Below are 15757 nucleotides of genomic sequence, written 5' to 3' on the forward strand. Positions count from 1 at the left end.
CCTGCACTGAACCCACCTCCGACACTTTACCATGGATCCGGTGAGTGATGACGACGGATTCTATATTACATTACCGTCTAACAGCAGCGTTGACGTATTTAAAAATAATACCGGATGTAGTTTCCACGTAAATTTGGGGCAGCATATAAATTTAGAAGGTAGATGGCAGGTTGCCTTGGTAGAGATTTCATATCCCCACACGTGGTTAAACGTCCTTGCAGAATCGGCCTATTTTGAATGGCGGGAAGCTGGACGGGAGCAGTTCTTCCGGCAGAATATAACGCACGGATATTACGATGAAATGACACAATTCAAAGCGGAGATTGAAAACCATCTGAGAAAAATGGAAAGTGATATATATTTAAAGTTAAATATGATCGAAAAAAGGATATTTTGTCAAGCAGGGGGTCGGCACAATATACGTTTTTATCCTCCTATAGCTTACATGCTGGGGGCAGAGCCGGGGAAATCGATTTTGGCTAGTAAAAGAACCCTTCCTCACCCTTTTGATCTAAAAGGCGGTATGGATCTTCTGTATTGCTACAGCGATGTAGTCGCTCCATAGGTGGTGGGCGACGCTTATGCCCCTCTCTTACGTACCGTGAAAATAGAAGGCACATACGGCGATATTATCACACAACATTTCAAACCCGTTTCAAAAAATCATATTGAAAATATCCACGTAGAAATAAAATCCGATCAAAATGTACCGATTAATTTCAGCTACGGAAAGACTGTCGTTAAACTACATTTTAGACCAGTCTCTTCGAAGCATATGAGGAGAAGAGACATACAATAAAACGTGTATTTTACACAGATCATTCAAGATATATATTTCTGGGAACAACGTTCATATCGTCACTTCACCATAGACTCCCCTTCTGAACTATTTTACCCCGCTGTATCGGAGAGAAGCAAATAAATAAAAAATCACACCATGGCGCGTATCGGATTGAATACGGATCCCCATAGGCTTATACATTATTACCAAAATCAGGTCGGAGGCGATTTAGGAGGATTCAGCGGCGCCCCCGTGTTATACGGGCGTGGGATCGGACCCATATTTTCAAGATTATTCAGATTTGTCTCACCCCTATTTAAAAGTGGATTTTCTATGGCTAAACCTCATCTTAAAAGAGCGGCGAGCGGCATAGCCTCAGACATGATCGGAAAAGCTATGAAGAAGATATCCGGAAATGAACAGGACGGTTCAGGGCTGATGCTTTTATCGCGACGAAACAAAAAGCGTCCACCCGGAGAACGTGTTTGGAACTTTCAAAAACACAAGAGCGTTAAAAGAAAGAAATCATTAGGAAGAAGCAAGGCTAAGAGCAAGAAATCTGTCAGGAGAGGAGATATTTTTCAGTGAGGAGGAGAAGACATGGCTCTACTGCATAAAAAGTCCCCGGAATGCAGTTTGACGGAACTGGACTTATTTTCCGCTCCGATGATGCAACTGTCTATAGAAGATCGATTTTTTTATCTGCGGCGAAGGCGATAAATATTTGGATCTAAACGACACACTGATCCACCTACGTCTCAAAATTACTAACGTGGATGGTAGCGACCTAGCGCCGGACGCTCCCGTCGGATTAATTAATTATCCTTTATATACCATTTTTAGTCAGTGCGATGTGACCTTGGGAGATAGACTTATTTCCCAATCCAGCGCTACTCACCCGTACCGATGTATAATTGAAACATTGCTCAACTATTCAGAAGATACATTAAAGAGTAAATTCAGCGCAGGTCTTTTTTTTAAAGATACGGCCGGTGCTATTGATTCAATCGTTACCACCAACGGACCAAACCACGGATTGAATCGGAGAGCCGCTTTTACGGCAGAATCTAAAGAGGTTCATCTGATAGGAGCTCTACACGGGGATATATTTTTCTGCGAAAGACTCCTTCTGAATTCTGTTGATATGAGAATTAAATTAACACGAGCCAGCGATGCGTTTTGTTTAATGGGGGCTCGCGATTCTACTTTTCGACTAAAGATATTAGGGGCTTGTCTTTTTGTGAAAAAGGTCTCAGTCTCTCCCGCCATACGCTTAGGTCACACTTCGGCGTTGATGCGCGGTAATGCGCTTTATCCGTTGTCGAGAGTTAATGTGAAGACGTTTTCTATCCCAGAAAATTCAAGAATTTGCAACCAAGAGAATCTATTTCTGGGGGCCATACCTAAATATGTGGTTCTAGGCTTAGTACACCAAGAGGCCTTTACTGGGAGGAGAGATTTATCCCCCTTTCACTTCAGGCACATGAATTTAGAGTTTCTGGCGCTTTGCAGAGATGGAAAATAGATCCCTGCTAAAGCTTTTCAGCCCCAGTTCAATGGCGGGAACTCTGCGAGGGAATTTTACAGCATGATTACCTCCACGGGTCGTCATTTGAAAGATCATCCACTCGCCATCACTCGACGGGACTTTGATAACGGATACACACTTTTCGTTTTTAATCTTAATCATGGAGGAGATATCGAAGCCCTATCCCCGGTGTCACACGGTAATCTGAGGCTGGAAATGCGCTTCAGAGAACCGCTACCTCACACCACTACACTCATTGTTTATGCCTGTTACGATTCTATACTGGAGATTGATTCAAAGAGACAAGTTTTGGTGGACTATTATTAGGTATGAATAATCATCAACCGCTTTCATTTTCATATCCAATTCTTCCTTGGCCGAATGTCTAATAGAAGTATCCGGCTGGCTCAGACGTTTAAACTGGTGGGGTGAAACCAGGTACATTTTTTGGGATGATCTAAGAGCCATTATTTCCTGGCAATTCCAACCAATAATTCACCTAAAAGAGGCGCTAAAGCTCCCAAGATTTGGAGAATAAAACCCCCTTTCTGAGATTTGAGGGCAGTCCGCTTTCGTTTTATTCCTACCCGTTTATCCGCCAGTAGTCTGACTATCTTTTTTCTTGCTTTTTCAATTTTTGATGTTGAGAAGGAGATAACTTGATATTTCCTTTTAAAATATTGAGAGAAATTTCACACAGAGCTTGGAGAAAGTCGGGTGAGCAATGTGCCAATATATCTTTACGTTTCTGAGGAGTAGCGTGGTACAGAGCCTTTAATAAAGGCGCGTTTCTTTTTATACGGGCGGACATGATCGATAGGAACCACCTACTTTGATCTGGGGAGATAGATGACGGGCCACTGGTGAGGAAGTAATCCTGTTCTCAGTCTATACTCATCTGGACACTTTGGTGTAAGATCTACGATTAAATATCCAAAAGGTTGACTGGTAGCGTCTTCAAAACTCTCCAGGAAAAAATCCTTCTGGGATGGGAAAATTTGGCGGGCTAATATATTGATTTGGAGTTTATCTGTTGGACTTTTAAATAGAATCATATAGTTAGCATTCAAGCTTATGGTTCGACTAAACTTTCCTTGCTGAAATTGCTGTAATTAGTAATACGCTCATGTTGGCATGGTGTCGAAACTGTGTGAATATCTTGGCCACCTGTTCACTTTCTCCAGCCTGAAGGATGAGGTCGTCTAGAATTACCAGATGAGATTGATCCGGAGGAAATAATTCCTCGTCTTGAAATGAAGATGGGAGACTGTTCACAAAGTTAATTCTTTTATTTCTTCTTTGCAAATCAGCGTACAAACTTTGAAATGAAGTATAAATCCAGACAACATTTTCTGGTACACAGTTTAATACATCTTGGAGATTATCCATCAATATTTTGACAAAAAAGCTTTTACCCACTCCAGACGGGCCAGAAATGATTGCAGAAAAAGGACAGTTTAGTCTAAAATCAAAATGAACTTCTTTTGGCTCAGTAAAACAAGACATTTTTTCCCCCACTACAATCTAGTAGCCAAAAGGAAGGGTTTTACCGCATTTAAACAGTCTTCTCTTGTCATACACAACCCAAAATGTTTTCAGGAATCATGCATTCTTCAAGTGAAACCCGCTTTTATCACGTCTAATGGTTTGCTGAGGAATCCCTGTAGAAGCAGTCTCCTGACCCTGGAGAAAAGCATCAACCAGCCTCTTCATGCTCTCAAAATTGACATTTTCAGAAGCCTGCATGTTTCGTGTTATGCCTTTTGCTTTCAAAACCACTTTTTTCTGACGGGTCTGATAAGCATAACTCTTTGGACCTGTGGACAGAAAATGTTCTATGCTATCCCCGTTTAACTCATCGCTTAATTGCCCCAAATAATTCCCCGTTTCCAGCAGAGTCAGACCCTTTCTGGTAACGTAGATTATACTCTCTGTGTCAAAATACAAAACTCTGTCTTGCAGCTTTTGAAGGTAACTCAACTTTTAATCTAGCGTAGGCCGTAGTGAACGCCGCGATAAAGACGTTGTTAGTTCTGTTTGGGGGACTAATAGATTTTTTTGTCCATTCCCATTGAACAAGCACGTTTTCAGGATTCAGAAAGTGAAAATATTTCACGTTTGTTCCCTGAAAACAACAGTTCAAAAAATTCCTGCGGTTCTGATAAGATGTTGGTCTGGGTCTGATCATTTTTCTGAGCAAACTTTCCCCAAAGACTGTTGAGACATAACTTTGCAACTTGTCTTTTTGCCGGATTTGTCTCAATTTTTGAATATTCTAGTTGAATACCTTCATTCTTCAGGAAATCTGCCATGTAACGCTGTTTCCCCTCTTCATCGCTCACGTCGGCGGGAAAACCTGATGATTCCTGTTTGCACTTTAGAAAAGTATTTATATATCGGTCAAAAATGTCATTACTTTGTTTTTCAAAATGCCATACAGCGAGGATCTTTTCAACCCTATACCCGTGCTGTAAGGCCTTATTAAGCTCAAATGAAACCCAGGTTCCCTTTAGGGATCTTTCTTCTTCGTTGTGATTGCAAGGTTCTTTCTGGTTATTGAGTTGAGCGCAGGTGCGGCACAGAGTGAAAACCAATTTACCTTTTTCGGTCTTAAAGGGAAGAATTGGAAAGAGCAGACCTCGTGGTGGGGAAACGATAGCTTTGACGAACCCGAAATAGTTTGTGGGATCATCAAAGTTGTCGTAAATGATCTTTGGATGCCCTACAGGGAAGTAGTGCGTTTTCATAACGGAGGGATATAACGAGATGACGTCTTGGTAAGCCACAATCTCATCTGGAGCGGCAGAATATTTCAACGTGACGGCGTTGGTTCTGCCTCCAAACAGAGCATCTCTGGGGAACAGAGGTTCAGGCAGGGAACTGTTTTGAACAAATTCTTTAACGGCGGCACAGTTTCTTTTTTTCTCTTCCCATTCATGCTCCCAAATGACTTCGAGTTTTAGACCATGAAGCGATTCCAGAATCTGCTTTCTTTGGAGGGTGGCTGCAAAGATTTCTTCGTAGCTCGCGCCTCTTAACGGACAAATGGACAAAGGATTAAAACAGGAAGGGCAACCGTGGAACAGACAGCCAAAGTATTCAAAACCGTACTTGACGTCGCCTATTTCGGCGTAACCGTCCAAAAAATACGACCCTACTCTTTTCTCCCCTAAATTAAGGGCGTGTTGGATGAAGATGTTTCTGGAAAAAGCCAAGTATTCCAGCCATTCGATCAATCCGTTTGAGTACGGCTTTGTCTGTCCGCGATACCCGAGCGGATCGGGTATTGCCAGCGTATTTGAAGTCAGGAAATTTGCCTGAAAAGTCTTCATGCACGCCGAGGCGATTGTAATGCGAGAAAATGGATCTATATGGGTATCGCTAAAGAACTGCTCTCTAAATTTTTTGCAGCCTTGAGAAAGGATTTCAACATCGTTTTTACAGTAGTACATTGCCTCTTTTTCAAAAGAGAATGGGGAAGCAGAAGCGCTTTTGTACCAGTTCAAAAACTTTTCTTTTTCAGGCGGTGACATATTTTCTATTCCGTAGGCGTGTGGTGGGGGAAGCGGGCCGACGTAATTCAAATTTTGTTGGGATGAAAATTTGTGTGGAAAGAAACCTTTACTTTTATCGTTAAAGCCTAAAGCTTTCGGCATGGCACTGAGTTTCATAGGTAGAAATGAAACACTATCTATAAAATTCAAACCATAGTCTGGGTCGATAAAACTGAGAATTTTACAACCTTGCATAATGATGCGAGGTTTTATTCCCATCTGAACCATGGCATTCAGAACCAAATAATAGTCAAAAGATCTACCGTTGTGCGCCAAAAAGACAAATTTGGAAAACTTTGGTCTTCGAAAGTGGAGAATAAAATCTTGAACGCATTTCAGACCAAAGGAGGACCATTCTTTTCCCGACGAATCTTTTGCACAGACGAGGAAAGGAACATGTTTGCTTTCGTCGTTAACAAAGGTCTCAATGTCAAAAAAAACTAATTTGTCCTCTAGTTTTTCATCTTTCTGACAGGGTTGAATGAAACACTGGTGCTCTCCCTCACCCAAATCTGGAGATATTTTCTGTCCGCATATGTGACATTTTCGAGGTGGACATACATGGGGTTTGCCGGGAGTAGAGATGGGCATATAATATTTTCTTCCACACTTTAGACAAAATGTATGCATCTCACAATTACTGGCCCGTGTTTTTGCTATCGGTCTTTCTTTTTTGATTTTATGTTTCGCATAACAGGTCTGATTGCGACATGTCATATTGCAGTCAGAGCAAAAAACTGGTGAGGAATCATGCTGAGTACAGCCTGGATCGTTGCAGACCGGACAATAACCCCGACAGGAATGTCTGTCTTTTTTTACAAAAGGGGAAAAGCAATAATCGCATACGTAATTGGCACCCAGAAAACCTGTTAAGGATTTGATTCCGTAATAATGTTGGTTGAATAGAAACAAGAAAAGGGGTCTTGATCTGTCTGAAAAATCTGTCTCAAATTTAGAAAGAGGGCTTTCATTTACTGAGCGATAATATATCACAATCTTTCTGTTTAAGATTTCTTCAAATGTTTTGACATCTGAAAAGGAAACTGGTGTTTGATCAGAAAGTCCTGCCTGCCTTTGCCACGCTCTAGCCTGATGACAAACCTCTATGTGGGAGAGATTCGGATATGCTAAACAGGCTAAATTTTTTGCAAAGCAAAGTTGATCGCCGTCATCGTTAATCACGATTAAATGTCTTCTCTTTCTTTTTATTAATTCTTGGTCTACAATTTTTTCAAGTTTTAGTCTGCCACCCCCGTGAGGATTCCGAATCAGCTGGAGAATGAATTCCACATTATCCTCTTCGGTTATTGCGGAATTAGATTGTACCAAAGTATCAGTAAATTTTTCAAGTTCCTCCATGATATTTTCCCCATTATCATTTACAGTAAAGTTTGTGTGACGAGACCCACCATCGGTTACTAGTTCAAGTTGTATGACATCATATCTAGATGCGAGCGGTCTTATTCTTTCAGCCAGATTGGATAAAACATTCATCATGCTGAGGAATATTTCTGCTAAATCTCCCTCTGAACCATTCTGATTTAGTGAAAGCCGTTCCCTAATTTCCACATTGTTAAAATTTTCTCTGTTTAGGGTTTGTACTCCTCCCCCACCACCGGATTGAATAACATTTTGAGAAGGAAGGGGATGGTTTAACGGTAAAAGATTTTCACTAGAAGGAGAATGTCTGGAAAATTCCCTCAGAGCTTGCTCCAAGCTAATTAAGCGTTCTAGATGATTTTCTTGCTGCGGAGGCGGACTGTGAGAAAGAGATGTATCTTCTAAGGGAGAGGTCGGATTTAAAGGCGAACCGGCATCAATTAATGGGCTTATATCATCGGCAATATTTCGCAAATTCTGTAAAACCGCTTCAGAGACAAATTCATCTAAAGAATCTGGTTGTGCTGCATTTTGATTTTCACTAGAAGGAGAAACATTTGGAGATGTGTTTGACTGAGATAAATGCGGGTCAGACATGTTTATTCACTAGACTTTTTTTCATCCAAGAATGTTCCTCATTATATAGCACATATTCACCAAGATGGACAAAAGGTAGCCGGGGTCTTCTTGGTTGCCTGGTGCATTCAGAAGCTCGCCGACAGCTGCCAATGCCTGAATAACCATGCGCTCGGGAACTTCTTCTTGGTTGCCGGCTGCAGACAGAAGCTCGCTCACAGCCGTCAATGTGTGAAAAGCCAGGTGTCTGGATTCTTCTCTGATGGGAATGCTGGACTGGCCGATTCAATTTCTTACTGAGGAAAAAAATAAATAAATAAAACGAATTACTAAGATTGACTTAAAAAAAAAAAAAAAACTTAATAAATAAATAAAGAGTATTTACCTTCATTTCTCTGTCTGTTTGTTATAGTGAGAAGGGGTGAGTCTAAGAGAGAATATATATAAATATATATATATATATATATATATATATATATATATATATATATATATATATATATATATATGTCTGTCCAGAAGAGCGCAGTCCTAGGAACAGCTAAGATACTGCGCAGAACCCTCAAACTCCCAGGCCTCTGGTAGAGGAACCGAGCTTGAGGATGACACATACCACCCCACGAGGGGTGAGAAAACAGTTTTTTTTTTTTTTATATATATATATATATATATATATATGATTATATGATATTAAAACTCAGAATTAATATTATAATTTTATTTTCTTACCATTGGTTTCGGGTGTTGAACTAAAAGTTGGTTGGTCAGATCTTTCTTGAATCGTATTTTCAATTTTTTGATCTTCTTCACCACTTCCTGCTTCTGGTATATCCTGGACTACAGTTTCTCCGCCATTATCGGTTTCCTGGACTACAACTTCACCGCCACTTCCTGCTTCCGCTATATCTTGAACTACAACACTTCCTGCTTCCGCTATATCCTGGATGACAGCGTCCCCTTGCGCATTGTGTTGGACCAGCGGCACTGCAGAAACGATGGCGGAGCGTTTCCTTTGTTTTCCTGCTGAGGAAAAAAAAAATTATGCACTTTAGTAAGACCGACTTAAAAATAAAAAATCCTAACAACTAACTAAATTAAAAAAGGCTATTTACTTTCTTTTCTCCATTTTGAAGAACGCCGGACTTTCAATACCTTCCTTGTAGCGAGAGGCTGAGTCTAACAAAGAAAAATATATATGATTATATGATATTAAAACTAAGAATTATTTTATTTTTTCTTACCACTGGCTTCAGCTGGTGTCGAACTACAAGCAGGCTGAGCAGATCTTTCATTCAGAATGGATGTCTGTGAGAAAAAAAAATAACGCACTTTAGTAAGACCGACTTAAAAATAAAAATCCTAAAAACTAACTAAATTAAAAAGGCTATTTACTTTATTTTCTCCGTTTTGAAGAACGCCGGAGTTTCAATACCTTCCTTGTAGCGAGAGGCTGAGAGTCTAACAGAAAAAAAAAAAAATATATATATATATATATATATATACATATATATATATATATATATGATTATATGATATTAAAACTAAGAATTAATTTATTTTCTTACCAACGACTTCAATGGGTGTTGAAATGAAGCTCTAGCGAAAGTTCAATTGAAGAAACTCTGACTTACCTCACATCATCAGAAGCCGATCCGTCTCCGAAGCGAGCCAATCAGCTTTGAACTACTCCACCACGAAGCCCAATCAGCGTCCTGCTTCCACTTTATAAACTCCCTCAATCTCACCACAGCCGCTATCCTGCAATCGCAATGTCGGATTCCGATCCAGACGACAATTCAATTTTCCCCGCTCGGAGAAACTCCCGTCTAGCCGCTCTCATCTCCTTCTTCCGCGTTACACTCCAAGGGTATATTGCCAGGCTCCGACCTAGACTCTGCTCAGATGTCTTAACGAGCCTCCCTCCTACCTCCTCGTGATTCATCTCCCTCGCCTTCCGCTTCAATCCGCTTCGATTCCTGGCCGCAAAAGACATGCAAGTCCTCCGCTCCCCTCGCCAGGCGCAGAAGGCCTCCCGGATCTGTCCCAGCAGCAGTCACCGCTGCGCCCGCTCCTTCTCATCGTTTCGATGCAGCCTTGGACCTTCTCCAGCTTCCTGATTCATAGCAGCTCCCCCGTCTAGTCCTTCTGGCGCTTAACAGCTCTCAGCCTCCCTCCGCTCCACCGGACTCTCTCACTCAATCCTTCGACGCTGTCCGCACGCTCCAAACGTGGGAATCCCTGCACTGCCACGCCATCCCTGCCGCTGTCTGCTCAGACGGACCTCCCCCTCCCCTCATTCACATTAGGGAACGCCCGCCGGGCCAGCCTTAGGGTAAGACGTATTCAGCCATGTTTTCATTCATAATTTTCTATCTATTTGAGTTTGCTCTTATGCTTCGTCTGCCTCTATCAGGCATACTTATATTAACACACATGCTGATATTTTCACTGGCCTCGTTCTAATTATTCAGGGGAATATTTTAATTTAGTCTCTTATTCTTCCCTCCCCTGAAGTCGATCAGCGGTCGCATCAGCAGGTGACTTAACAGTTTTTCTTAAATCATCCGATCTCCGTCTACCAGAGATCTTTCTATTGGCCAAAATTTTTGGCCGCATTCAGCATCTATCGTGATTACTCAGAGCTTCTGCAGGAGGGCCATCCGATCAGTCTGTCCCCGCCGTGCACGCTTCATATATATCGTACCTCAGTCTTAGCAGCCCGTCATCTTACCACCCCTTATTATTACTTCTGATTATCGTTCTGTCTTCTTCTTCTTCTTCTTCAAAAAAAAACAAAAAAAAAAAAAAAAAAAAAAAAAACACAAAACTGATGTTCTCCATCAGTCATTTCTAAATGCCAATTGCGCTCCTTGCTAGGTCAGCTAATTTGCCATGCGCTTATTTCTCAAGGCCGCGCCTTCATTCCCAGTTGCTCGATCCGGCAATTTCCGTCCCTCTCCTTGGTCAGATTACTGAACGTAGGCTGCCGTTCGGATCTCCTGGTCTGACTGCTTCTAATTGGAACAAATTTCTTTTCTATGTCGACATTATCTATCTCCTGCCATGCTTCATAAAATTTTTTACGGATGCTGCATCCGTAGGTTTTGGGGGGTTCTTCAGGACAGGTGGTTCATGGCCTCTTTTATTCACACCCATTATGCTTGTGTGAGGTCTAACCCTAGCTAGCTTGCATCGTGGGGCTTTGGGAAGGAATCGCGTCCGCCCACTGCGATAACTTCGTAGTAGTTGAAGCCACTAATAAGTCACTCCTCCTTCCAGTCTCTCATGCCTTCATCAGAAGCATCACTGGCAGCAGTCACTAACGTTTCATCATCTCAGTGCGTTATGTTCAGGCATTCAGCACTTTTATTCGCCCAAGCATTACCCTACGTCCACTCATGGTTCTTCACCACCTCAGGATACTCTTAGAATCACGTGGCCTTCCCTCTAGTAGGTAATCTGGGCATTCGTTCTGGACCGAGCAGCTGCATTGCAGCTACTCGCGGGGTTCTGAGGCTTCCCTCAGCTCTGGGCCGATGGCTCACCAGCCTATACCTCATTCATCCGCCCAGAACTCTCACCAATTCTCTCAGCTCAGTGCTCTCTCTGCCTCTAGGTAACTCTATTACAAATACTGGTGGTGGTTCAACTAATTTTCATAATTTTCTGACCTAATCACGACTATCCTCTAACTCATTTTCTACTCCCACTCCTTATCAGTTTTCTTCATTATTCCCTGCTTCATGCAGTCTTCCATGCTGTCTCCTTGCTATTCATGCTATCTTCATTCTGGCTCGCATTCATGCAATCTCACCTTTATGACAGGCATTATATGCATTCTCCTGTGTGTCACGTCACGTCTGGTCTGTGTCTCGTCATGCATCCTTGACACCATTTAGCGTGCATTCCCTAATGCATCAATTCTTCATATATGTAACCATCCGCAAGAATCATCCGCAAGATTCATTATCAGACTCATCCGCAAGATTCATTATCAGACTCATCCGCAAGATTCATTATCAGACTCATCCGCAAGATTCATTATCAGACTCATCCGCAAGATTCATTCCCTAATGCATCACATGCTCCCTATCTGTGTCTCGTCGTGTCCCGTCATGCATCCCTTACGCCATTTTGCTTGCATTTTCAATGCATCAATATGCACCATGTCTGCGTCTCGTCATGTCTGTATCCCGTCATGTTATATGTTCTATATGGACTCATCCGCAAGATTCATTATCAGACTCATCTGCAAGATTCATTATCAGACTCATCCGCAAGATTCATTATCAGACTCATCCGCAAGATTCATTATCAGACTCATCCGCAAGATTCATTATCAGACTCATCCGCAAGATTCATTATCAGACTCATCCGCAAGATTCATTCCCCATGCATCACATGCTCCCTATCTGTGTCTCGTCGTGTCTCGTCATGCATCCCTACGCCATTTTGCTTGCATTTCCAATGCATCAATATGCACCATGTCTGCGTCTCGTCATGTCTGTATCCCGTCATGTTATATGTTCTATATGGACTCATCCGCAAGATTCATTATCAGACTCATCTGCAAGATTCATTATCATCGTCATCATCATGGAATCATCATCGTCATCATCATCATGGGATCATCATCGTCATCACCATCATGGGATCATCATCATCATCATCATCATCATCATGGAATCATCATCGTCATCATCATCATGGGATCATCATCGTCATCATCATCATGGAATCATCATCGTCATCATCATCATCATGGAATCATCATCGTCATCATCATCATCATGGAATCATCATCGTCATCATCATCATGGGATCATCATCGTCATCATCATCATGGAATCATCATCGTCATCATCATCATCATGGGATCATCATCGTCATCATCATCATGGGATCATCATCGTCATCACCATCATGGGATCATCATCATCATCATGGGATCATCATCATCATCATCATGGGTTCATCATCATCATCATGGGTTCATCATCATCATCATGGGTTCATCATCATCATCATCATCATGGGTTCATCATCATCATCATGGGTTCATCTTCATCATGGGTTCATCATCATCATGGGTTCATCATCATCATCATGGGTAAATCATCATCGGTAAGTTCTCGGCGTCAACCGTGGTCGCCATCCTCATCAACAACCTGCCTCGGTAAGTTGTTTGCAAACCTTCTCAGCATTTCATTACGCATTCTTTATTCTGTCCCTAGCGTATGCCCTACGAGCATACGGACTCTCCGGCCTTGACCTCGGCTTTTTGGGGGATCATCCCTATTCACATTCATCTACTCATGCATGTTAAAGTATAATTCAGCATGAATGTTCCTGCCGAGGTCTGAGTGCCAAAGACTATACTTTCTTATCAATAAATTCTTCTAATTATCTTTTCTCTCTGTGTGAGTTTTTCAGATTGAAATGAAGCTCTAGCGAAAGTTCAATTGAAGAAACTCTGACTTACCTCACATCATCAGAAGCCGATCCGTCTCCGAAGCGAGCCAATCAGCTTTGAACTACTCCACCACGAAGCCCAATCAGCGTCCTGCTTCCACTTTATAAACTCCCTCAATCTCACCACAGCCGCTATCCTGCAATCGCAATGTCGGATTCCGATCCAGACGACAATTCACCCACCTCCATCCCCTTCTCCGCCATCGCAGCTGAATCATCCTCCATGACACGACTTCACCTCAACCTCATCAGAGAGTATTAATCCCAGTTGTCACCATCCCTCGTCTCATCGCATTGGTCCGGCAGAAGACCACCATGTTGAGCCCGGTTCTGCCAGAGGTTTCTTCCCAAAGGGGAGTTTTTCCTCTCCACTGTCGCTTCATGCTTGCTCATCATGGACACTTCACGGTACCTGCATCACCGAGCAGGACCTCTATATCCCGAGTCTGAGTGAAGCCCCGGCGTCAGCTCCCTCAGTCTTCTAGTCCCACAATTCTGCCCACCAGTTTCAGGCCCGGGGGGAACATCCCTATTCACATTCATCTACTCATGCATGTTAAAGCATAATTCAGCATGAATGTTCCTGCCGAGGTCTGAGCGCCAAAGACTATACTTTCTTATCAATAAATTCTTCTAATTATCTTTTCCCTCTGTGTGAGTTTTTCAGATTGAACTACAAGCTGGCCGATCAGATCTTTAATTCAGAATGGATGTTTCTGCGAGAAAAAAAAAGTTTTTAATTTATTTACTTTTTATATATGACCAGCGTATATTCAACACACGGGACTAAGATAAAATATTTTTTAAGCTTACCCCTTCTGTCTCTTTCTCCATCCGCGTGTAAATCGCTCCCCGCCTGGGCTGCAGCTCCCTCCTACCCAGGTTCCGCAATGTGTTCGACCCGCGGCACAGTATGGGTGAGCTGGCCGGCTTGATCAGACCAAGGCTGCTGTGGAGCGCTCCTCATCTGGGCTGCAGCTCCCTCTAACCCAGGTTCCGCGATGTGTTCGACCCGTGGCGCTTGCCCAAGAGACTGGGTATTGGATGTCAGCGGCTGCTCGGAACTTTGGTGGCTGATCGAGCGAGAGCCTGGGAGCTGAGGAGACAGAGCACCCTGCTGCCTGACGGGTCGAGACCCTGGGGGATGCGCTGTGGCACGGGCAGATGACACGGGCAGATGACACTGGAACTGACGGATAAGGAGCTGGACGTCTGGTACCACCTGCGCACACACTCTCTTGCCAGACGGAGCTGGGGCTGTGTAGAGGAGCTGATTGGAGCGGCCTGGGCTGCAGCGTTCCCTGTACAGCCTGCGGCTGGAAAGCCTGTGGAAGATGTAGAGGTAGGCGCCCATTTTGCTCTCCTAAATAAACCGCCGGATTGCTATTATTTTGGTGGAAACTGTTTGGTTGTGGAAGAAATTCTCTCTCTGTTCGGTTATTTGGGGTGTTTTCAATCGCTGTGATGGTATCTGGAAAATAAAAAAAATTAAAAAAATAATTGTTATTTTTTCTATCCCGTTTTTAATATTCTTTCTAAATAAAAGTCTTACCCAAAAAATCTGACAGATGAAAATCCTCGATATCGGAATCTTGAAATAGATGAAAAAAAAAAATAGAGCTTTTAAAATGTAAAAAGAAGCGGATCTTGTTAAAAAGAAAAACTTTTACCTAATACAATGATAGGATTAATTTCCGCCATTGAGATCTGCCCTTAAACAAGAAATTAAATAAATGAAAAAGAGAATGTATTTATTTCTAATAACGTAGAAAAAAAAATTACTCACTGTCTTTCATGCTGGAGACGCCTGCCTGACACTCTTAAAAAATGGGAATGGAGTCCCTCTGGCATACGGTCTTTTTGTAGGAGCTTAAATCCCTACATCTGTTGAGCTGTAAAATTATATGATGTTTTAGATAACACTAAAAACGCGGGTGTCTGTTTTAGAATGCGGGAAACGAATAATTGATTAAACACATTTTAAAAACCTCATTGCAAACCATTTGCTGTTTCACGCTCATTCTGAAGGGGTGGGGGTCTGTGGGCTCAGCGGTGTGTGTGTGTGTGTGAGTCTGATGGGTTGGGTGTAGGAAAAAAGGTGAAAAGTTTAAGGATGGGTGTCTGTTTTTAAAATTAAAGTTCTAGGGGTGTGAGTTTTTAAACTGTGTCTTCTTACAGCATGGGAATGAACCCAACAAAAGATTTACAGCTTGGATGATGGTAATAAATGGTCTTAACACAAACGAGGGCAGTAGATTGAGTGTTTTTGTGGAGTGATGATTAGGAAGGTTTCTGGGGGCTGTTCAAAGAATAATAGAAAAATACTTTTACAGCGCGGGAAAGGAGCAAAAGGTTAAAGTTCTGGGGTTGTGAGTTTTTTTAAACTGTATCTTTTTACAGCACGGGAAAGGAGCCAGCAGATGTTTTACACCTTGGCTGATTTCTGGAAGGATGGTTAGGAAGGTT

The sequence above is a fragment of the Cyprinodon tularosa genome, unplaced genomic scaffold (assembly GCF_016077235.1).
Source record: "Cyprinodon tularosa strain WSP-4 unplaced genomic scaffold, ASM1607723v1 ctg889, whole genome shotgun sequence".
In the NCBI taxonomy this organism is placed as follows: Eukaryota; Metazoa; Chordata; class Actinopteri; order Cyprinodontiformes; family Cyprinodontidae; genus Cyprinodon; species Cyprinodon tularosa.